The sequence below is a fragment of the Plodia interpunctella genome, chromosome 24 (genome assembly GCF_027563975.2).
Source record: "Plodia interpunctella isolate USDA-ARS_2022_Savannah chromosome 24, ilPloInte3.2, whole genome shotgun sequence".
In the NCBI taxonomy this organism is placed as follows: Eukaryota; Metazoa; Arthropoda; class Insecta; order Lepidoptera; family Pyralidae; genus Plodia; species Plodia interpunctella.
The window spans coordinates 4,850,837-4,876,851 of NC_071317.1; the positions used below are offsets into that span (position 1 = coordinate 4,850,837).

Below are 26,015 nucleotides of genomic sequence, written 5' to 3' on the forward strand. Positions count from 1 at the left end.
CTCTTCATTTTATTTTTGTAACTGCCAGTATGATTAAGTGGATGATATTAGTACATTATGGTACCAGCGTGCTAATATTGTTTATTAGCCGTAGGTAATTTGCACCACGATGTGAAGCAGAGTGCGATAATTAGGTCGAGTATAATGTAATCAATCCATTTATGTGTGATACGACGTATTAAACGCATAAAGTCGACAACTGTGATGTAAAACGCTGACAAGGAGACAAATGCCGTAACATTTCAAACAATTGTGTTAAAAATATTATAAATAGGTATTTTCTTTTTATTTTATAATTAGAGCCATGCTCTTCTCATGAAATAACGTGAATGTGTCGACTTTCATGACAAAGTTGATTGATCACCAAATTTTTATTTTGATCTCTATCGATGTAGAAGATTCGAAATACATTATCACGTCCTTTCTTACGGGGTGGACAGAGGCAGGACTTACGAAACTTTGAAGCCAAGAATCAACAATGATAGGCGGCTACTTCCAATTTAAATCACTTTCCCTTCATTGAATTTTACAGTCTGCTGAAAAAGCAGCTGGCATAATCAATGTTTTCTTTCCACAATTTCATATATATCTAGTTAATACAAATTGAGATAGGTGAGCTGTCTAACCAGACAGCAATTTACAATAATAATGTGTCACTCAAAGGACAACAGAAGTATCAATCTTCTTACCTTTCGCATCATCTGGGGTCGCCAAAATATGTCTTACCATTATCCTCAATTTCATGCCAAGACTTACCCTCAACAGTTTCATAATAATATCATTTTTCACAGCATCTATCCATCTCATTAACATTAACCCTGTATATTGTAAACCTAGCTGTCATGTTTCTTGTCCGATAAAACTGTAAGGAGGGGGAGAAAGTCATGTTTTTGGCGAATAATTGTTTATTTCTTCACTGACAACGCGCACAATTCGATCAAAGTCAATTCAATCAATCAATTCGATCAAACGGCTCAAGACAGAAATGTAAAGTTAATAGGGGAGGCCAAATAACAAGTTATTTATTAGACAAATTAAAAAACTTATATATATATATATAACTTGGGATAATACATAGGGTATTTTTTATCCAGAAATTCTCACATTAGCGAAGCCCCGGGGCGCAGCTAGCTTATTATACACACGCTTACAGCTTTTGCCCACAACTTCGTATGTGAGTAAAAATCCGTTCCCCGTTGGAATTTCAGTAAATCCCTTCTTAGTGCTCTCCTACACTGTCCTAGGAACCTACACACCAAATTTCAGCTTTCTACGCCCAGCAGTTTCGGCTGTCACTCAGTCACTCAGTAACAATAAGAGTTTTATAATATATATCCATAAAGTAAAGTAAAATGACACCAGTGAACATCGAGCACAACATCCTTTTCTATATGCCCTCTCATCAGAGGATATTCCATTGTTACAAAACGAATTTTATGTCGAAACACAAAAAAAAATGCTAATTAATTCTCCTAAAACAACATGTCATGATCTAACCTAGCCCAAACCCAAAATGCTTTAGCGGCCCGCAAAAAGTGAGTGATTTCACAAATGGTGTAACTTTGAAAGCCTTCTGTTTCTCCATTTGACATATTGTGTTCTCAAAACGGCATAACCCTTCCATATGGGGACAGAATTTGTGTTAACTCGGCAGGATTTTAGGCAGGCAGGGTTTGATCTACGTAGGACAGCGCTTTTTTACAGTATTTATGTAGATACGTAGGGGTGGTTGTGTAATGATTAAGACGCCCGCCTGTGGATCGAAAGATCCCAGGTTCGAATCCTACTCGTGCCACATGAGTTTGTATACCAATCTGACTCATATACCTACTTATATCGTCGTTTTCATAAACCAACACTTGCTTCCGGTGAAGGAAAACATCATGAGGAAACCTGCACACTGATTATTAACTTGTGTGTGAAATGGAGAAGGCAAACCAAACTTGGCTAATGCCAAGAAAGTTGTTTTTTATATTATAGCCTGTTTAAGTGTCCCACTGCTGGGCAAAGGCCTCCCCTTTCTGCTTCCATAGATCTCTATCGGGTGCAATATGATGCCACCCCCGCAGAAACCCCTCTATGTCGTCGCGCCATTTTTTACACGGTCTGGCTCGTGAAAGTTGTTATGTGTGTTTAATTCCACTTAATGACCACGACCCTCAGCCATGAGGAATACGACTATGAAGAAGATGTCGATACGTAATTAGGTACTATGTAGAATTTAACAATATTTTTTCTTTTTCATTTTGGTTGCCTGTAAGAAATTGTCTAGTCGATAAGACCGTCGTTTGTACCTTACTAATATTTACTTTATGTATAACTAGATGTTGCCAGGTGCTTCGCTCCCGTAAGAATGTTGAGTTAAAATATAGCCTATAGCAATCTTGGATAATGTGCCTTCCTAAAGGTGAAAGAGTTTTTTAAATGGGTTCTCAAACATACAAACTCACAAACGCTTATTATAGGTATAGATAAATTTTATAAGGTTTTTGTGCAATAAAGCGTTGTGTGTATTAGTAAATTTTATGTAATAACAAATTTTAGATAGATACTTCTCATGCTGAAATTGATTACGCATAGATATAAGAATAATATATAAAGATTCTACATCAATCCATGGGAGTGGTCCTATTTTAGGGCGGAAGTACGCACAAAAAAATTATTCTACCTCAATCAATGGCGCAATGTCATAGTTGGAGCTGAAAGGTCGCCAAAGTAATAAACGTCGTTTTTTGCGTTTACCGACCAATGACTCCCGGAAAATTTTCCGGGTCTTCCGCGAGGCAAAAATCATCGGATATCTCAAAACAAAAGTATGAACACTAGTATCATAAGTTATATTAATGAAATCCTTATGAAATAAGCCATCCAACTGTATATATTTTACTAGAAATTTGACTTCACTTACATTAACTTCACGCTCTATATTACTCAAAATCAAATCATTTATTCAGAAATTAGGCCTTCACAGGCACTTTTTCACGGTATATTCTAAATTAAATGATTTGTAGCTTTAGTAAACACCAAAGCTACAAACTACTAGCATTTCGGTACGACCACTGCTGAGAAGAAATTCCGAAAGAAACTCATTCAGTGTTAGTCCCTATTATGCCAGAAGGGCTTACCATTTTTAATATAAATTTATGTATAATTTTTTATCACTCAACTCAACAAATTTTCTTGAAATTTTACATACATAGTTTGAAGTACGGAGTCCCGGAAAGATAACTGCTCCCGTGGTAAATCGCGCGGGCGAAGTCGCGGATTAAAAACTAGTAACACATATAAATCAGGCAAGCTGACGCTTGGTAATATAAAATATATTACTTCTATAGTAAGTGTTACAAAATCGACGAAAATCTTCGAAAACGAATTTGAATATTCACGCGCCAATGTAATAAACTGTATTATATAATGAAAAAATCACTAGCTCACGCACCTTTGCGTGCTTGCTATCACATCGCCGGAAACCATTTGACGTTGGCAGTGAAACAGTACACTAAACTGCACATCAACCGGCACAAATTCATCGGAAAATCGCCGGTATTACAAAGGCATAAAGTGATAGACGATAGGCACTGGTCGTATACGTGGGAACTTGTTTTTAGAGCTTTTAGTGTCAACCTACAAACGTGGACTTTGATTTATATATAATATTATACATTTTGACAAGCTTTTAAAGTATCACCTGTCCCGAATGTCTGTCTAATTATATCTTGCAAATTTAATTCACGTACTTCCGCTTGTTATGAACAGAGTTGAAATTTCACATGTCACTTCATTATAAATGACTATGCATTATTATGATAAGCACAACCAGACCAGCATGACCATACGAGTTACTTTTCGTTGGGAGGCGATCCCGGGTGCACCCAAGATCGGCTCCCGACATGGGAACTACTCAATGGTCTGTGAACAGGCATGATTTTTTTGTCCGGCGTTGAATGTGCAACAAGATCACTTTGACGAGAATAAAAGCTTGTCTCAAAAATTACATTTGTAAAAAACTTGAGTCGCTTTCATATTTAAGAGAGATAATTTGGTAGTCCTTATTTGTGACGTGTGACTCCCGCCAACCAATTATGAAGGAGGACCACCCCACAAATGGATATTTGTATGTCGTACAAGGCGGCAAAAGGATAAAAATACTCAACAGCTGACAGTCAACAACGGCATTCCCCAAAGAGGGCTCCTACTTACTGGTGACACAAAACAGCCAATCACACGCATCATAAGTAGGCAATGAAAGTGGCGTGTGCGCAGGCCTTATAAAATGTGTTTACTTTAGACACCAGGAGCGTGTCCGATCCCATTCGAATGCATTTTCTTACAATATGCATTTATTTTAACAGCCTATAGTATCGCTTAAGAATGGCCTATGATTAGAAAGAAAGCTAGAATAGTACTGTTTGGAAAATAAACCCTTTCTTTATATTTCTGGAGATTTTACGGCAGGCTGCCGGCCTGACGTCATCACTTCTTGGGAACGCTATGGTTACCTATTAGCTGCTAAGGCTGTGTCTCATAGATATCTCGTACGATATCCACCACAAAAGGATATAAGCCATATTTTAAGACAGTCCTATATACTTCCTTTATCATTTCCTTATTATTATAAAATAAATTCCCTGTGTCACGTCTGTCTATCTGTACGCGATGAACTCAAAAAACTGTGAACTGACGGATTTTTGTAGGGTTTTCACCAATAGATAGTGTGAGTCCTGAGGTTTATGTAACTCGAGCAAAGCCGGAACAGCCGCTTGTTTTATCTAATTTTGAACGCAGAAATACGCAGAAAAATTAAAAACTCAGTACTATAACGCCTTTTTTTTCAAATTGTGATGCTATTTTTATTACTGGCAATCTCGGTCATTGTAATAAATTACACAATTTAAATTTTAGTGATGCCCTTGAAACTGGCACGCGACGTTTTATCAGCTGATCAACGTTACGAGTTGCGACGCGACTCATTTCTTGTAATTTGTGTTATAAGCTTTTTGATTTGTTATGCTTATTTATTTATTTAAAACTTTATTGGTAATAGGTACATTATTTTTGTAATATTACGTATTACAAAAATTATGTATTACCAAATCGTCTACCATTCTTCTTCTATCAAGCATTTCGGAACGTCCGCTGTTGAGAAGAAATGCCGAAAAATTACAATTCTTTCTAAACATATGCATTTTGTTTTTATTATTTATTTAAATACTCTGTAATAACCATCCTAATCTTAACTAATGTTACAGATGCGAAAATATATTTGTTTGTTACCTCGTCACGCTCTTATCTACTAAACCAATCTTATTGAAATTTTGTACATACTTTTTTGAACTATGGAGAAGGACATAGGGTACCTTTCAATCCCGGAAAAATAGCTACTCCCGTGGGAAATCACGCGGGCGAAGCCGCGTGCTAAAGCTAGTATATCTATGTATTAGATATATTTCGTCATATACGCTCCAATAAACATAAAGTACATAATAATGTACATCAAAATAGGAAAATGAGACGGCAAAGTGAAATTGCCATATGTGTTACATATCCCGTATCAGTACTTTCCAAAAGTATAGAAATTTACGGCGATTTTATCAGTGTTATTGTTAAAATAGTGATGTGCCAATGGTGCAAATAATATATTCTTTGTTATCGATAAAATTGTGTTTGGAGTTACACAACTACAACATTTTCACATCTTCCACACAATTAACGGGATATTTTTGACAATTTCATGGATAATACGGAACCCTTTTGCCCGAGTCAAAGCACTAGCACTTGCCAGCCGGTTTTTTTAAATTATCTATAAAAATGTCAAAATAAATAATCGAGGAGGTTTTTTGGAATCATGTATTTTAATTTGAAAGTGTTGAAATTTTGAAAGCTTCTATTTTTTTTATATAATTTGAATAAAAATAGTAACAACAATAACGATATTTGTCATAAAAGCCTTAAAAAAATGACTCCGGAGGTATAATTTAAAAAAAAACATTGACTTTGATAAATGTGCAAACAAACACAATTTTGATTGACACATCGAGTATCGACGAAAGCTTGACATTGTCCCACCACTAATCTCAAGTAACATAAGTTATGATTATAGAGACGTGTGTGTGTGTGTGTGTGTGTGTGTTTCCGAGGAGGCCATCAGACCACATCGAAAATACACTGCTATTTTATTTCCTATAGTATCAGTTTATAGTTGACACAAATATAGATCGGTGTTGTGTTTCAAACAAAATGTGATTTATCGATATTGATAGTGTTGGGACGTTATCGCGAAATGGTAAGTACAAATTTTTTATATCTTCTTTCTTCATTCTACAGCCCCGTACCATCCAATGCATTGGACTTTGAAAAGCGTACCTTCATGTTTAGTGTTTGTGTAGAAATACCTCCAAAACTATTGACCGAAAAAAGATTTTTTCACAATTGATCTTAATGAACTTATTGGATTAATAAGTACAAAGGGGGAAGTAGATTACTACTTTATATATGTTTTGGCAAATATTTTTTCTTTCTTTTTTCCCCCTCGTACTTATTAATCCAATAAGGTCATTATGGTCAATTGTGAAAAAACTGTTACAGATCTTTCTCTACCTAATGTCAGATAAATACTCCGGAATAAACGCTCTAAAACAAAACTTCTTATTAATATAAGAAGGTTTGTCAATCAAATTTCAAATTCAGGAATATTAAAAATTCCGGAGTATTCATCTGAGATTAGAGCGAGAGTGACATCTGACATTAGGAAATAAATATGATTACTAATAAAAAATACTTACAAAATAATAAACTTTTAATAAGTTTTTAACAAAAATTAAAATGTATCAAAACACATGGATTTACGACAAAAAGTCGTAAATCTTTTATTTATGGAATTAGTAGGAACTGTACCCATACTAATTCCACGCTTGTTTCAACATCTGGCAAAATAAACATGTTTGCAGCGACGTGGAAAGTTTCAACTGAAGGACAGACGGAAGTAGATGAAAATCTACTCACAAGATTATATTACAGCCAGACAAAACGACCGACAGGCACGATAGATTTTTACTTCACAGAATACAATTTCTCGTACGATTGACTGGTACCCGATATGAGCACAAGAAACTTGGAAATATGCATTTATGACCCTTTGTTGAGGTCAAATATAGGTCTCTAGTCTCTAGTCTCTAGTCATGCCTTGCGGTTTCACCTGCGAATTGTGAAATCGAGACATCAGTATTAAATCCAAAAGTATAAAGTCGTACTTAAAATTATATATCTATAATGCGTCCAATACTAGCTCCACAATGTCGCCGAACTCGGACACTTGCCGACGCGAATGCGTGAACATCGCGTAATTAGCATGAGTGCTTTCATTTACTACAATTAAAAGCCAGCAATGTATACCGAATCCGTCAATGTTGGGCAAACTGTTCGACGGCAATATGGAGCGGGCTTGACGATTAACAACTTTTGTTGTAATTTCTCGGTCTAGAAAGGGAAAATAATAAAAAAAATATACTTGCACTTGCAAGACTCTTAGATAATGAGGCTCATAACTTCCGAATATTATTTACATAACAAAGTCTTCAAAACTTCCGTGTGTTTGTTTGTTACAAATGTGACACATTTGTTACAGAACAAATCCTAAATATTCCTCGCCTACGATCATTTGTTCTCCTTGTGACATGAATATTGAATACTCGAGAGATTTTATATTCCTTGTTTTTGACGACCAGCACTTTACCACTGCGCCTCCGTGGCGCTTGCCTCTAAGCTGAGAGGTCCCGGGTTCGATTCCCGGTCGGGTCATGATGGAAAATGATATTTTTCTGATTGGCCCAGGCCTTGGATGTTTATCTATATGTGTATATATTGGTGGAAATATACAATACATGCTAGTTAAAAAAACAATTTAGGGTGGCGTAGGTACTTTATAGTATCGTTAAGTTAGTATCCCATAACACAAGTCTCGAACTTACTTTGGGGCTAGCTCAACCTGTGTAATTTGTCCTAATATATTTGTATTTTTGAAGTGATTCATATTGATACACGTCCATATAGAAGCCGTAGTGGTGTAAAGGTAAAGGCGCCCGTCTTTGAACCGAAAGGTGGCAGGTTCAAATCCTCGTGCTCGTGCCATATGAGTTTGTATACCAATCTGACTCTTGTATATTAGTTTTCATGGTCCACTTGCTTCCGGTGAAGAAAAACGTCCGTAGGAAACCTGCACTCTGGTTGATAATCAACTTGTGTGTGAAATGGAGAAGGCAATGGCAAACCACTCCATTTATAGTGGCAAGATAGTCGTAGTGTTTGTTTTATTCCACGTAACGATCACGATCCTAAACCATGAGGAATACGACTAAGAAGAAAACGTCCATATATTTTGATAAATGCATACGGAATTTTATTTCTTGAATGATTGTAGTTACTATCTATACTTACTTGTAATACAAACTTTTTTTTTTGATTTGATTGATTTTGCATAGATTTACTGAATAAAAATGGCAAAAATGTACCTAGTACTTACAATATATTTTTTGATACACTAACATTAGATCCGTTTTAAGGGATCCATTAGGAATAATTCAAAATTAGTGTACCTATGGGCTTAAACACGTCTACAATCGTGTACATCATCAAAATTCCCTCATCGTATCACTTTGTCCTGAAGCGATATCCGAATATTAAAGTGTTTGTGTAATAAAACATATCATTCCCGTCACGTGTTCTATTAAATGAGTCATACTCTTATTTTACGACCACAATGAACAAATGATCATAAATAAATCATATGTAATTTAATATAGAGGCGAAAATAGGAACCATTTGTTGATTACGCAAAGGACTTTTATATTATTTGGTAACTTCGCTTCGTCTTCGAGTTTATGTCCATTGAACCCTCGATACAAGCTTAGTAGGGCGTTGAGGTGTTGTCTATTTTGACGACTTCCGCGGCCTAATAGTCATCACGCCGCCGGTTCGATCCCCAAGATGGAAAATGATCTTTGGCAGATTGCTCTTGGAGTTTATGTATACTTATATATGTTATAGTATATAGCATCGAGTTAGTATCCCATAACACAAGTTTCGAACGTACTTTGGGGCTAACTCAATCTGTGTAATTTGTTCCTAAATATTCATTTATTTAATTCCCAAGTTCCCATGGGAACAGAGCCCTAGTATTAACAGTAACATATATTTTCTTGCGACCAATCCGTGACCCGTTTGTTTATGACGATCGAGTCAAGTTTTCACTTTCGCATATACCATACTCTCACATTTTGAACCATATTCTGAACGTTAATAAGGTTTAAAACAACGGAATATAAAATTGTGTGGATGAATTTTCACCAAACTCGTTTGCACTCGAATTATATATTACTTAAACTCTATTTTCAATGTTGTAAGGTTTATAATAGAATGCACGTACAGTGATGAAGATGTAAAGGTAAGTTTGCATTAATATAGTGACTATGATACTCATCGCATACTAAAAATAAAAGAAAACAAAAACTTTCGCCTATGAAATGAAAATGAAACGCTGTCATACACATTGACATTCCAATAATATTATAAAGTTATGAAACTATTGTTTTTGTTATTAATTGAAGTGTTTTAATTACTATGACGTTAATTTTGATAATGTGCAGAAGAACGCTAACAATATATGTCATTTTATTAAAACGACAGCCGAGCGCAGCTTAAAGTTAACGTCAAAATTGGCTCTTGCAACCCACCCTTAATATTGGTGGAAATATACATTACATGCTAGTTAAAAAAAACAATTTAGGGTGGCGTAGGTACTTTATTTAAACCGTTTTGCAATCAATCTGAACGATAATTTGTCGCGTAACAAAATATTAGAAAACTACTAAGTTCACAAGTGTCAGATTTGTACACAAACTCACACAGTGGCATAAACAGTATTCGAACCTGGTACCTATCACTATTCACCAGCAGTGAACCATTACTATACCGCTTCAAATTTAGACTATTAATAATTTTAATTCTAATCAAATAAATAAATATATTAAGGTAAATCACACAATTTGAGTTAGCCAAATTAAGTTCGAGACTTGTGTTCATCATCATTTATGTCCACTGCACTGGTCACAGGCCTCTCTCCGCGTACGCCACCCTCCTCTGTCCTGTGCCTCTCTCATTCATGCACAACATACGACTTTCATTATATCGAGACTTGTGTCAGGGATACTAATTCAACGATATAATTTTATAACAACAATACGGATAAACATCCAAGACTCGGTCCTAAAGATTTGAACTCACAAATAAGTATGTTCATAGTTACAGTTATGGAATTTTATGTCTTTATACGAAAAAAGCATGCTTTCTCGTACACACAACCAGTCGATGCAGATAGCAACCGGTTGACTTTCACCCGCAGATATTTTAATGAATCGGCCATTTTGGGCGTTGGTCATAACCATATCCTTACTTTTTTTTGAGAAATCGTTCCAACATTTTCGTAAAGGTCTCTAAGTTTGACTCAAGACTTATCACCACCACCGCAAAATATAAGTAATTAAAGTTTGAGATGTATGTGATATACATATGTCTATCTGTTTGTAGGGCTTTTTGATTGCGTATCCCGCCAAAATACTTTCACTAATAATAAATTCACTTTAAAATTGTCTTTTACTAGACAGAACACCGTCGATAATCACACGTGACTCGTATTTTCAACCCTCGACGCAAAAAGGGGGGTGTTATAATTTTAACGTGTCTGTCTGTGTATCTGTCTGTGTCATCGTAGCTCCAAAATGGATGAACCGATTTTCGTTTGGTTTTACTTTTCGTCTCATAGATAATTTTATCCCGAGTGTTCTTAGCCATGTTTCATCAAAATCGGTTCAGCCGTTCAAAAGTTGTAGCGATTTTTTAAATTTGTCTAACAAATAAACTTGTGCATTAATATTACATAGGCCGTTTTCAAAACCCCATACGGTAACACCACATGATTACAAGTGAATTTGAACACGATTCTAAACTTCCACAAGACGTCTACAACAATTCTGATTCCCTATTCAACCACGCTCGTTTAGTTCCTTCACCACAGATTAATATAGACATAAATGTAGTTAGCAAACTTTTGAAACTAGCAACTTCATGTTGGAACACTGATGAGGTCATCTGAACTATTGAAGATGGAATCCAACAGAAATTGGACATTTTGTATCACAAACTTTAATTGAAGTATTGCATTCATGCGAGTTCATTTGAGCATCGTCATCATAATTGTACAGGGTTGCTGGTATCAAACGCAAAACCTTCTAAAGACTACTTGGGTACATCAAAACAAGCAACTTTTATTCTACGACTTTTCGTGATTCGTAATTTTGTTTTTTCATATAAAAAAAATACAATGTAATTTGCGATTCTACACATCTTAACTCTATGCAATAGCCAAGCAACACGAGACAGTATACGGCGGGACGGGGCAACACGAGACAGTAGCGGGAAGCGTTTGGTAGCCAAATCGAAAATAGAGTTAACGATTTATAGACACGACATTAAAACTAAAAAAAGGAAAATTTTTGTATTTATTACGTTTAGACAAAAGTCGTAGAACAAAAGATGTTAATCACTATGTACCTTACGCGCCTTTGCAAGGTTATGCGTTAGATACTAATAACCCTGTAGTATATATTAAGCATATAGCTATGTATTAAGTATATAAGCTAAATTCAAATTGATTAAATATTATAAATGTTTTTTTTACGATTTATTTCAAAACTTAAGTTTGCAACATTTTACCACTTTGGAATTGACTATGAGAATGATTGGATTCAAGAATTTCCATGTCATTTTTAAACCTTATTAAGGAACCACACTATCTATCGGTGAAAACCGCATATAAATCCGTGCAGCAGTTTTTGATTTTATCGCCAACAGACAGACAGACGCGGCAGATGTCTTTGTTTTATAATATGTACAGTACAAGTATAAAGCAATAAGTTTTCCAATATTTTTATTTCAACCCTTTTACTTATGGGAAAATGGAAAGAAAATATCGGGCAAAAGTTACAGATATAAACAGTAATTTATCATATAATAATATTATATTAGTATAATAGTATTCTCTGAAAAAGACTTGCTGAAACATTTGTCCAATCACAACGCAATCTCCAGTTATTACGATAAACAATCTGGCAATTGAGATTCTCATGAAATTGATCGTCCAAGATTAAAGAAGTTAAAAGAAAGAATACTTTTCAAGTTCTACAAAATGGCCGACGAATGTCTAGCGAACATAATCAACTTTTAAACAAAAGAAAACAACAGTTAACTTTATTCAAATGAAGTAATCAACTTTCAGTAAAATTATTCAGATAAATTGTTCAAGTACCGTCAACCTAGCCCAATTCGTTGGAAATTCGCCTGTATTAACATAACACGTAGAGACATTGACTTAGTAACTTGATATTCGTTTCACTGTACTTATGTATTTTTTCACGATATTATGTAGCACGGTACGTAATGCTTAAGGAAACCCTGTACTCTGGTTGATTATACACTTGTGTGTGAATTGGAGAAGGCAATGGTAAACCACTCCTAGTTACTAGTGTCTAAGTAGTGAACATCTAAATCCGTTGCGTATCTAAACATACAGACAGACAGCGGGAAACGACTTCGTTTTTATACCATGTAGCGACTGTGGTTTGCTAGACACACAATGAAATGAAACACTTATAGTGTAGATACAATACAAAGACAGGAACAGGAAAATTGCTCCGATTTTCTTTGTAATTGGTATCGTTAAATAAATTGATTGTTCTAATTATAGTTCCCATGTAACAATTATACGAACATTACCGACAAATCTGTGCGTGGCGTGACTTGAAAGTCAATTTATTGAGTTTGTTATACCTACGCATAGAAATCGGCATAAAGAAAAACCTAGAAGGGGCAATTTATCCCATTTTAACTATTTTTTATTTGTGACATAAGCCGCGGCTTGCGTCAGTCAATTATGACGCTAACTTTAATCTGCGCATAAAAACGCAAAGTACGCCATTGTATCTAAACATCAGGGGCGCGCAGTTAACAGATGAAACCCACCCTTAAGCTTCCAATATAACAGTTTAAAATATCCTATTCTATTAAACGAACAACATTTGTATATAAACGTTTTAGTACTCGCGTTTTTAGAAACGACTCGAACTATTTCGTTTCAATTTGTAATGTGCTTAACGCCATGTATTCTCTACCAGTCGATCATAAAACCAAACAGATTAAAAAAAATGGTAAGCCCTTCTGGCATAATAGGGACCAACACAGTTTGAATGAGTTTCTTTCGGTATTTCTTCTCAGCAGAGGTCGTTCCGAAATGCTAGTAGTTTATAGCTTTGGTAAACATCGTTTAATTTAGAATATGACGTGAAAATGTGCCTGTGAAGGCCTAATTTCTGAATAAATGATTTGATTTTGATTTACGATCACAATCTATCTATAAAATCTAAAATATAAATAAAAAATATAAACAAAATGGTCTTTGGCATAATGCCTACTTTATAAAGACCTATCAAATGATACCGCGATGGTATAAATCGAAAAAAAAGTGTTCCTATTTAGATGTAGATTTTTTGAGATAGTTTTTCTACAGTTGTCTCCGCTTGTTTAAATTGTATATTTAACTAAGCTAAATTATAGTTTTCTAGTACTAATATCTTATAAGTACATCGAATATTATCTTGGCGCTCAACTACAATCCGTTTTTCACATAACTTTTTCAGGCGCTGTGCTCAACAACTATGGAATAAATATCCCACAGCGGGTGTTCCCTAATAAATAAATATATATATATTAGGACAAATCACACAGATTGAGCTAGCCCCAAAGTAAATTCGAGACTTGTGTTGTGGGATACTAACTCAACGATGCTATATTTTATAACAAATACATATATAGATAAACATCCAAGACCCGGGCCAATCAGAAAAAATATCTTTTTCCATCATGACCCTACCGGGGATCGAACCCAGGACCACTCGGTTCAGTGGCAAGAACTTTACCACTGCGCCACCGAGGTCGTCAAATTCAATAGTTTCGTAATTGGACCTTTCAAGAGAAGAGTCTATCGCTTTCTATAAGCGACTTATTACTTCGAAATCGAAGTATAGGCACGTATATTAAAAAAAAATACACCTGACTACTTTCTCGAAACTATTAATCAAGATTAAATTTAATTTTCGCTCGACTAAATGGACGAAATTAAACGACCCTTTTTGAAGACATTTTACCCAATAAAGTCTATTAAACATTTTAAGATGTCATGTCTCCTCATTTAAATATTTAGCTCTTAAAACCTTTTCGATTGCAATTTTATCAATCATTTTTAAGTAATTGCCTAAGTATTTTCTGATTTTATGTAACATATATAAATGCGAAAGTATGTCTGTTGACTTTTTGGGATTGGAATAAAATCTAACATAACACATTCAAAAGAAAGAAATGCAAAAGTAAGTTACATTATTTCTTTGTCAGCTCTCAAGCAATCTTATTGAAATAAAAACTTTTCATGCCGGGAAATAGAGAATTATATTTCTTCTGAGAAATTAACGCGGGCGACCCTACGGGAAAAAGCTGGATTAAAATAAGGCAATCTCAGCTCAATTCCATTAAGTTTTAAAATTATGTCGAAAAATAAAAATTATACTTATTCAATAATAAGCAAAAACTTTTTAAAGGCCTATCAAATGGGATAAATCGGGGAGAATAAAAAGTGATTCCTATTTAAATGTAGATTCGTTCTGATTTCTTTTTGCCTTCGAAAGTATCGATTTTTGAACAATTTCCGATGACAATGTTATCCTATTTAAAAGTCTAAGAGCGATTCGACAATAATAGATGCCATTTTCGATAAGCAATTAAGCGAAATATATTAAATTCGCAGTAGTCGAGGATGTGTATTAGGAATTTAATCATATGAGTACTTCCAGGATCCTATTCTGCTTGCATTGGATAAGTTAGATTTGTTTGAGTGGAACAGACAGGCTTTCATTTTTAATATTTATTTTAATATTACATTCTGTAATTCAATAAACAAAGGCTATTTATTAATTACTGACTTGTTACAGAAATTTAAACTGGCTTCTTTCGCCTTTCTTATTTCCAGAATAACCCAGTCCAATCCTCGGAAATCTAACTTCCATTTAAACTACGCCATCTTGCTAATTGGAGTCAAAATATTAATCTAGATTTTCAACTTTGAGTCTAGAAACTGAAATACCAAGGAAATTTAAATACCTGTCCAGTACCATGGTGAATATAATAAATATAAATATATTACGACAAATCACACAGATTGAGCTAGCCCCAAAGTAAGTTCGAGACTTGTGTTATGGGGTACTAACTAAACGATACTATATTTTATAACAAATACATATATAGATAAACGTCCAAGACCCGGGCAAGAATCTTTTTTTAGCGACTCCAGGAACATAAATAAATTTATTGAACTACGACACTCAGTGCGCTCCTAGTGTTTTCACGTTTTCACATTGACGTATAAAACACTTGAACGTCTCAGTTAAATTATTGACCAAAACTGATATTATAGAAAATGCATTTTAAGACTGGAAGCGAAACCGAATGCGGTCGGATTCTACTTCAAAGTTTTAGTGATTTTGTCACTCCAACGACCTTGACTTCCGAACTCAAGTTCACCACGAAAACGCAGCGATAACTGACCCACGCCACGGGTTAACGTATCCCCGCTAATGACTTTCTATTTCTATAACTTACTCAAATATCATTCTTGAATTCGCTTTCGTTTGATGCTTTCATTCAAACATTACGCTCAGAAAAGTCCAAACATTTTTTCAAAAATTAGAAATTTCAATTTATGTAACACTAAATGTTGCCCGCTCCCGTGGGAATTCGAAAATAAAATATAGCCTATAGCTATCATGGATAATGTACCTTTCTAATGGTGAAATAATTTTTGAAATCGGTTCGGTAGTTTCAGATATTACCCGCCTCAAACATACAAGCTCACAAACTCACAAACGCTTACCAATATAACAATAGTATAGATAATTATGAAAGGTATAAAAAGTAAGATTTTGTAAATGAAAAAATAAGGTTATTAAAACTTATAGAGTCGAGGCGAGGAAAACGTTTGGCCACCTTTATACGACATGATAATCTAATTAAAAATCTTAATGAAGGCTAAATAGAAGCGAAAAGGAAAGCCAAGGATAATATGAATAAATGATACTTTTTGTCATCGTCACTTTCCTTACCATTTCCTGTTAAGGGACAGCGCAAAACGGCTTTTATCGCCATAAGTTTCTATTTGCTGTCATACTCTTTAAGTGGCATTGTTTTTATATTTAATATAAACATACTTTGAGCCAAAGTATGTTATGTTTCTTCCTGTGAATGCCAATTATTGTAAAGTGCGAGAGTGATAAAACTTACTTTAGCTTAGAGTTTGCTTTAACTTTTTTATGAATAAAAGAGTAACGGCCAGTTTTACCACTTACTGTTTAAATATCTTATAGTTAGTAACTTATGTAACAGATAGCGTTAAAAATTGTGTGAACCAGGGCGAATTGGCAAATCACATTAGGCAGATTTATCTAGCATTAAGTATCATTTTTTTTTCATTAAAAAATTTACGATAAAGGAGACCCGTTTTTACTCGGGTGAATTGAACACTACCCATCTCTGATTATAATCGATACTATTATAAAGAGGTAAGCGTTTGTGAGTTTGTATGTTTGAGGCGGGTAATGTCTGAAACTACTAAACCAATTTCAAAAATTCTTTCACCATTAGTAAGGTTTATACAAGATTGCTATAGGCTAAATTTTATCTCAAAATTCCCAGGGAGCGAAACCCCGGGCAATATCTAGTATTATATATAGAGGTAATATGAGTATTTTCGGCACCCGTACAAAAAAACGAACTATCTATTTGCAAACTGGCAAAAACCGAGTACTTTCTAGTCTTACGTTTGCCATAATCACGAACAATTCGTTCCAGTGTCAATGCCTTGGCGCAAGCCGTCGGCAATGCTGTTGTATCGGTCAAGTGCGCTCACCTGCTTACGACCGCCATTACTATTGTAACTCGATTTAAAACGACTTTATTTATATTCCAAATTTATTTTACCTCACTATTATTTTCCAAATTGATTTAATGTTTAAGACGACTCGAATTATATAAATCAATCTCGAATTATATATTATATATATCAATTATATATATCGTTCTCGGCATAGCCTGATGAATATTTCATCCATGACACCTGTCTTATGCCGCGTCCTCGTTGAGACAAATGCGATGCGACGCCACCCGAATATATCAAATGTATATTACAGTGTTCTCTATCTGTTTGTGTTCCGCTTTCGTAGCTCACACGGGCGAAGCCGCGGGCAAATCTAGTCTGTATAAATATGAATTATGAAACATCGACATAATTTTGTCTACATGCTCTGCTCAGTCAAAATCTGTTGCGTGGTTGAAAAGAAGTAAGCTAAGAAACAGATAGACGCGAAGAGCGACTCTATTTATGTATTATTATGTTACTCAATTAAAACTAAATCACTAAAACATATCAAAAATGTCCACGCGAATTTATTCCTCCAAAGATTTCTTCAGACAGCACACACAGCGCACATTTATGTAACTTTTTTGGATTGTTAAAATGAAATACGTAACAATAAAAATTATTTCGAAAAACCAAAACTTTCTCGCACATCAATCATAATCAGATCACAAATCAACATGCCAATCAAGAAAAACAATCTTTTCCGCCATCGAGAACCTTTCGACTTCCGCGAAAGGAGTAGGTGCGCGTGCGCAGGTGGGAGAACGAGACACCAAACACGAGCATTCACTATTGCAATCTCTCACCGAAGCGTCGTGCTATCACACATATAATTTAAGACATACGAACTAAATTTCAAACATTTAACCACCTTTCGGTTCTACGTGACCTTCAAGCGGTGCCATTACTTATACTGCATAGTTGAGTGTTTTAATATTTACTGTGTCTATATGTGTATTAAGTTTTTTGAGTGTGTTGTGTATGATTGAAACTGGATTTGCGAATTTCTCTTTTGATCCAGTTGGATGTTTTGGTGAGTCATGGAGCCCACGATCGCTATGTAAGTGCTTTCATTATTTATATATTGTTTATCAATTTCTCTGTCATTAAGCATCGTCGAAGCTGTGGTGGTGTAATGGTTAAGGTGCCCGAAAGGTCCCAGGTTCGAATCCTACTCGTGCCACATGAGTTTGTATACCAATCTGACTCGTGAAGGAAAACATCGTGACGAAACCTGCACTCTAGTTGATAATTATTAACTTGTGTATGAAATGGAGAAGGCAATGGCAAACCACTCCCATTGATAATGCCTAGAAAGTTGTTGTGTGTGTTTCATTCCACGTAATGACCACGTGACACAATGACCCTCAGCCATGAGGAATACGACTATGAAGAAGAAGAAGCATCGTTTTATTGCAAGAAAGCCGATTATATAAATCAGTTATTGATTTAATTGTGTTGGTCATATAATTTGTTTCCTGGAAGATGGTCCAATCATGATCATGACATTAAACGCCTGTGCCCTTCTTTATCTTCTCAGCGTGTCGACTCGGCTAAATTTGTAAGAACCAATTGCAATGCTACCGAAATTACATTTCTGTGACGTCATAGGTCTTTCAGTGGCAGGTCACATAGGGCAAGACAATTAGTGTATTGTAATGCTCTAATTCATTGACCAACTCTCTAACCTCGCAAAGCTTGTAGCTCCTAGTCTTTACTACAATTTAACATTGTATTCACTCAAAATCGTCTAATATATATATACCACATTTTACTGGTCGTTTAAGCAGCAATTCGGAAGATTATTTTGGCTACGAATTGAAAAGTATTCCACATATAAATATACACTATACTTACATTAGTATAGTATGACAAAAGTCATTAATATTCGCTTAACGATTGATGCGTGTTTGGGGAATACATATATTTTATGTGTCATCGCCATCAACATTTTGACGATCTCGGTGGCGCAGTGGTAAAGTGCTTGCCACTGAATCGAGAGGTCCCGCGTTCGATCCCCGATCGGGTCATGATGGAAAATGATCTTTTTCTGATTGACCCGGGTCTTGGATGTTTATCTATATATGTATTCGTTATAAAATATAGTATCGTTGAGTTAGTATCCCATAACACAAGTCTCGAACATACTTTGGAGATAGCTCAATCTGTGTGATTTGTCCTAATATATTTATTTATTATTTATTTAATTATTATCAACAGTCATTTAAACGTCCCCCCAGCTGGAAAGATGCACTTGTTGAAATTTCTACAACGAAACGAACATTGTAGACACAAAGATACGCTCAATTTTTTGTTAAAATATCAACAATGAATGTGCAGTTTTCTTTTGGTCTCATTCACATTATGTTATGTACCTTTGATCCGCGCTTGTTGAAATGTTATAGTCGACCCAGATGCATTTTGAGATTTACAATTTTATTCGCTTATAGCTTTGCTTGCGTGAATTTAATATATCCCCTAATGCGATGAGTTCGATTGAACTGTTTCGACCCTTATTATATTGGAGAAAATTGATGAAATTATCATCAATTTTCATCTCACACTCATCGATTGTGTGAGAATCAGCCCCTGATCCTTTTCCCGATTTCTTCCTCAGCCGTTAAGCTTCAAAGCCAATTAATTCACTTTATTTTACTAGGTTTATATCCAAAACAATAGAAAAGTTTTAAATTAATTGATTGTATACATTATAACTTATCATATAAATTGCAACCTTTTTGAATTCACACTGAAGTATACTAGATGATGTCTATCCTGTTGGCTGTCAGTTCCTTAAATTTTGTCTTATCCAGAGCTAGTCTTAATAATTCGACTGTTTTGACCCCCGTCCACTCTCTGATGTTTTAGAGCCGAGACATCTTGCGTTCTCCCACGTTTCGCTTTCCGACAATCTTTTCCGTCATTATAATTTGAAGATGGTACTGGAAGATCCTCGATATGTGACCAAAGTGGGAATTTTTTATTGTTTTAAAAGTCCCAACTTGCTCCACCATTTTGGCCGTGCGCCTGCATAAAATCAAAATCAATTCATTTATTGCTTCCTTAATGTATCATGTAGATCTTTGTTTACAATAATAAGTAACAATTAAGGACCCAGACGAGCGCTGCAATGGGAGAACGCATTTATATTTTCGTCAAGTTTATGTTATTTATTATTTATTTTAGATGTTGTCGCGTGTTTATTATATTTTATGCATGTTTATATTTCATGACACATATTATTTAAATCCCTAGGATGCTCCTCATGTTCCATGTTGCTAAATTTGATCTTTTTCAATCGTTGTATGTCAGTTTACTATTTGGTGAAAGCACCATAATAAAGTGGTTCGCTTTTACTCACTTTCCGTTAGAATGTCTTATCGTTCTTTATTATATTATGTTATTATGTCTAAAATTGAACACATATTTATTTTTGGAGATTGGTTTATGCCCGAGAGAAAACTGGCGTAAACGGATTTCTGCATATATTAACTATTTCTCGTGTCATTTTGCGTTTCTATGACAGTGACAAAGTGTGAATTACGTGCGTGTGCTCTTATCCGTTGGTAATAGCGGCTAATGAACAACAAATTGAACAAGTTGATGCGCTGTTGACTGTACACAAAAATAGAACTTGTGAATACGCATTAATCATAAATTAAGATTCGAAGACTCGGGAGTCTTAACGAGGTTAAATTACAAAGGGAAGTATTAACATTTGAACTCACATTCAACGTACTCGAAAGAAAGTTTGTTAAATATGAGGAAAGTTTCTTTCGGAAAAAATTCTGAAAACATTTGACCTTATTTACCTGTATATATTATTTAGCTTCTTTTACACGACTGCGCCAAAAAGGAGTATTCAGAGTTCATATTTGTGTTTCTTTATGCCGCCAAATTTCCTTTTCCCTCTTTCAGCGTTTGTACTGTTTGTACTTCCTCAGTTGTTGAGCGTCGGTGCCCATGGTCCTATCCTTATTTTTTGTCTACACTTTGCACGTTCGTCGCCAACGTAGTCAATCTAGGTATACATTCCTGGCATGATAGGGACCAACACTGTTCAAATGAGTTTCTTTCGACATTTCTTCTCAGCAGTGGTCGTTCCGAAATGCCAGTAGTTTGTAGCTTGTGAGAAATAATTATAAATATTATTGACGAGAAAAAGTGCCTGTGAAGGTCTAATTTCTGAATAAATGATTTAGATTTGAATTTCATCTCGTTGTAGAGGTCATAAGCCAAGGGGTCAAGTCTAACCATTAGGCTGTAATAGTTCTGTAGTTATAGCGTCAACTATAGAGAATTAGCTAATGATTTTCCAGAATATTTATTACATTAGACGTTTACCCGCGGCTTTGCCCGCGTGAATCCCGGAAAAATAAATTTTGAAAGAGTCTTTCTCCATACTTCAAACTTTGTACATGTGTGCAAAATTTCAAGATGATTGGCTGAGCAGTTAAAGCGTAAAGATGTAAAAAACAAACAAATAAACAAACTTACTTTCGCCTTTATAATATTAGTTGGGATATTATGTTCGATTTTTCATCCAATTGAATGTTTTAAGTAAATTATAATTGTGGTGACGTATAGATAAAGAAAATAAATCATGCGTTGAACCGATTTGATATTGAAAATGCTATGTATAAACTTGTGCTCAAATGTTCACAATTAATTACGTATTTTTGTTTCCGTGTATCAGTATAATTCAACTTTTATAGAATTTCAGAGTACGGATTTGCATTTCACTTCTCACTATCCAGCCGATTCGAAGTGTAACGAACTAACACAACGAACCAATCACAATGCAGCGTTGTTGTCGTTGCGTCACATGGCGCACTGTGATTGGCTAATATGTAAATAGCAAAGTCGCACTACGCACAATTTCGATTTTGAGATGTAGGTAGGTATATCCTAAAATTATTAAATGTACAAGTAAGTTTGTTTGTCTTCACGAGTTATCTAACTACTCGACCAATCTTAAAATTTTTTGAACATTTTGTTAGGACTACGCTAGAGGGTATATATATATATATATATATATATAAATTACGCGGATGAAGACGTGAGCAAAAGCTTATTAAAACATAATTTAAATTTTAAACAAGATTAGCTTTTAATCTGTCAAATACTGGAATTAATTTAAATACTTAATAAGGCGTTTGTGAAGTCTTTCATTTCTTGTATAAATAAGCTTCATAGACTCTCTGCGATTGGTTTTCCTTGAAGTTTGAATTATTTGGAAAATAAATACTTTGATTAATCGTTAGGGTTTCATATCCAAAGGGTAGAACGTGACCCTATTAATAAGACACCGCTGGGCGTTCATCTGTCTATCAGTCCGTCCGTCACCAGGCTTTATTTCATGAACTGTAATAGTTTAGATTTTCACAGATGATATGTTTCTATTGCCAAACAAGAAATACTAAAACACAGATTTATTATAATTAGGCTCCACATAACAATATTATTCACCAAAGACATTAAAGATAACAGATCCAATGTTTTATCGAATTTAAAAACGCATTATACACGAATAACCAACTAAAACATTGAGACGATATTTGTTACCAATCAAAACTTTCTACAATAGTTGGTAACATTTGTCTTCGCGCAACCGTTGCCAACTGCTACTAGCTCGCATACAATATCGAGTGACACACATTGAAACGCATATACCTGCTACTTTTACCTTACGACTAATTATTTTTACAATTTTTTTTTGATGCGAACGATTTTATAGACTTTATTCAATATTAGCTTTACGCTCGCAGCTTCGCCCGCGTAAATATCCCTCGGAAACAAATAAACTTACTTTAGCATTTATAATATTAGTTAGGATATTATGTTACTGACTGACTGAATATTCTAACCATTAAATTATAGTCTTTCATGTTGGTGCTATAAACGGAATCAAAATCAAAACATTTATTAAAAAATTAGACCTTCACACTTTTTCACGTCATATTTCAAATATGTTGCATATATAGGCTCTGTCTAGCACGTAAGAGATAAAGACGTGATTCTGTATCTAATCTGTGGAAAAATTAGGTAAACAGACTCTGAATTACTCTAACCTTACTGTGTAAAAATATTCAACTTGAAATAATATAAATGTGACAATAAACTATTTTTTCCCTGAAATCAAATCAAATTAAATCATTTATTCAGAAATTAGGCCTACACAGACACTTCTTCACGTCAAATTTTATATTAAATACTAATTTCTCACACGCTACAAACTACTGACAATGACATTGTAGTAAACATGAGCAATGTTGATTTATTGCAGAGCCAAAGCACAGATTATTGTAATATTTCCAGTATCCAATGATAGAATGAATTGTATCCAACTGAACTATCTAAACTCTCATGAATTTGAACTGAAGACCTTTACATCACTGTCGAGCGTCTCAATCATTAGACCGCTGCGGTTCTGTGATATTTCGCATGATAAAGTATAAAGTCTACTTTGGATTGGCGTCTCGGCCAAGTTGTAAAAAGCTGTTTACGAAAATTTAAAAACTTTGTTGCAATATCGTGTCACTTTTCTGTGTTTTGAAAATATTATTAGATGCTATATTAGTTTTCCATGAAAAATATTTGATGAAATAAATTTGAAATCTTGTTGGAAACACGTGTACACCGATCTATTTAATATGGAGGATAGTGAGTCGTAGTAGAACGAGAGGAAAATTCATAAAAAACACGAATAGCATAAATTTACTATTGCTTTAAATTAATTAGATGATACTAATTATGAGACAAGAAAAGGAAACTCTACACAACCACTAAACCGAAAAACCATAGAAATATGTTATTTTTTTTACAAAACCGACATTTTTATTATCGTCAGAGAGGTCTTGGTGTAGTAAGCCGTCGAGGATTTCCCCTGTTGGGAGCGATCCTGGTCCAAAATCAGATCTTGCTTATCAGAATATTGCATTGTCATCCAAACTAAAGGTGCATCCCGAATTTGCTATCAATCGGAGAAGAGGGTGAAAATTAACTTGCAAAAGACCATACATTGTAAATTTCAGGGAAAGTAAAATTAAAACTCGTAAAAATAATTAGTTTTAAAAACTGCAAATATCGAGCTACAACACATCTTTTGACCTACGAATAGTAACTAAAATTATGAGTATACTTTTAAAATCTACTAAACTAAAGTTACTAGTAGATCAATAACAATGATCATTGTGTTATTTCTTATCTATACATATAATAAATAAAACCATAAGAGAGCTCTATGTTGTATGTAATGAGCTGTATATAAGTACAATAAGTTATTTTAGAAAAATATTTATAGGTCTTTATGGTCGCAAAATAAAAAGATTTAACTAAAGAAAGCCATCCCCTACAGTCCAATAAAGTCAATATTTTATATTACTTACACAAATGCTGTGTTTATTTCGTCCAATTTGCTTTCCCGTCTTCATTTTGGCTGACTTAATGCTCATGCTCTCTTGGTACATAAATTTTGATCATTGGAATATTCACGGCCCAAAAGACAAAGGGACTCACGTTTGACTCTATAATTAATGTTTCCGGGAATTTTTATTTTGTTCTCCCTCGTTGTGGCTGAATATTCATATATAAAATCTATATTGTTCCGAAGTCATGTTTGAATTAGTCCGAACATATATAAAGTTCAATTACATATTGTTCCGTGGCGATTATGTTCCACTGTTGGGCAAAAGCCTCACCTTATTCTCGCTAAGGATACGAGTGCCTCTGTCAATTAAAAATTCCGAAGACGATAGGAAGTAAAGAAGAAAAATGAAATAAGCCGACGGCGACGAGAAGGAAAATGAGGGAGACATTGCTTTCACGCTTCTACGTCTTTCATAGGTATTTTCCCACTTAATTACAAGCTACAAATCAACTTGGGGCAATACTGCATTTTTTTTATGTACTTTCGAACCGTTAGTCTGATTTTAATGAAATTTAAAAGGTATGTAGGATCTGTCAATATAATTTTCAAGTTCGTGGGGCATCAATTGGTTAAGTAGTGTTTAAAATATTCACAATTTTGTAAAAACTCATCGTAATTTATTGTGTTCGCGAGGTTTAAGTTCGTGGCGAACAACTAGTTTATATTTAGTCGTATTCGTCATGACTGACTGGGTGAGCGTCGTGGCCATTATGTGGACTGTACTGTACGTACACACCTGACCATCTAGTGGTTAGTCATTGCTTTCTTTTCTGACACTTTTGTCCTTGGTCTTCCTCTTTGCCGGTTATCATTAGTTCGAACCCATATGGTCATAATACCATATATGAAAGCGACCCTTTTCTGTCCAGTTTATTTTTAGCCCGAGCGAAAGTGCCACATGGCAGAAAGTCCCTTTAAGGTCAATAGGTCGTGCGAATATCACGAATTACAAACTTACTTATTCTTCTGAGCGCATTCATAAAAATATAGCGTAAAAGACCTTGAAATTTGGAGACTTACAATTTTAAATTATAAAAGCTTCAGCTGTGATATGTTGTCACAACCGACCGCCTAACGTCAGCTAAAAGCTGTTACATACAACATGTGTCCCTTAGTCACCGCATACGTCATCTACGGGAGAATACGATATGGCCCTATTCTAGGGGGGAACCACAAGCCTCAACACATAAATTCTTAACATTTGTAATTATAATCGGTTAATTGAAGCATTTATTTCCGTCGCTCGATGCGATTATTTGTGAAAGTGAATGCCGGAGATATCGTGCAAGAACGAAAGTATGGCCAAAGTATTGACTCTTATTGCGTTTGGTATCCTTACATATTACAAAACAAAATCCTCTGCCGCGTCTTGTCTGTTCGCGATAAACTCGAAAACTACTAACACGGATTTTCATGAGGATTTTTCACCAATAGATAGTGATTCCTAAGGAAGGTTGAGGGGTCTAATTTATTATGTTTTTAACCGAGCGAAGCCGGGACGGGCCGCTAGTTAGTTAT

At 34.8% G+C, this 26,015-nt stretch overlaps 1 protein-coding gene across 2 annotated transcripts in view; it reads left to right on the forward strand.

Annotated features, from left to right (window-relative positions):
* The first annotated feature begins 6,148 nt into the window (after window positions 1–6,148).
* Osi24 (Osiris 24) overlaps window positions 6,149–26,015 on the forward strand; it is a 53,625-nt gene continuing 33,758 nt past the window's right edge. The window contains exon 1 of one of the 2 annotated variants that reach the window (XM_053763743.2): window positions 6,149–6,283. The gene's annotated coding sequence lies outside the window, so the exon portion shown is untranslated. Of the gene's footprint in view, window positions 6,284–17,862; window positions 18,129–26,015 lie in introns of those variants that run through there. The other variant, XM_053763742.2, reaches the window with a different exon arrangement.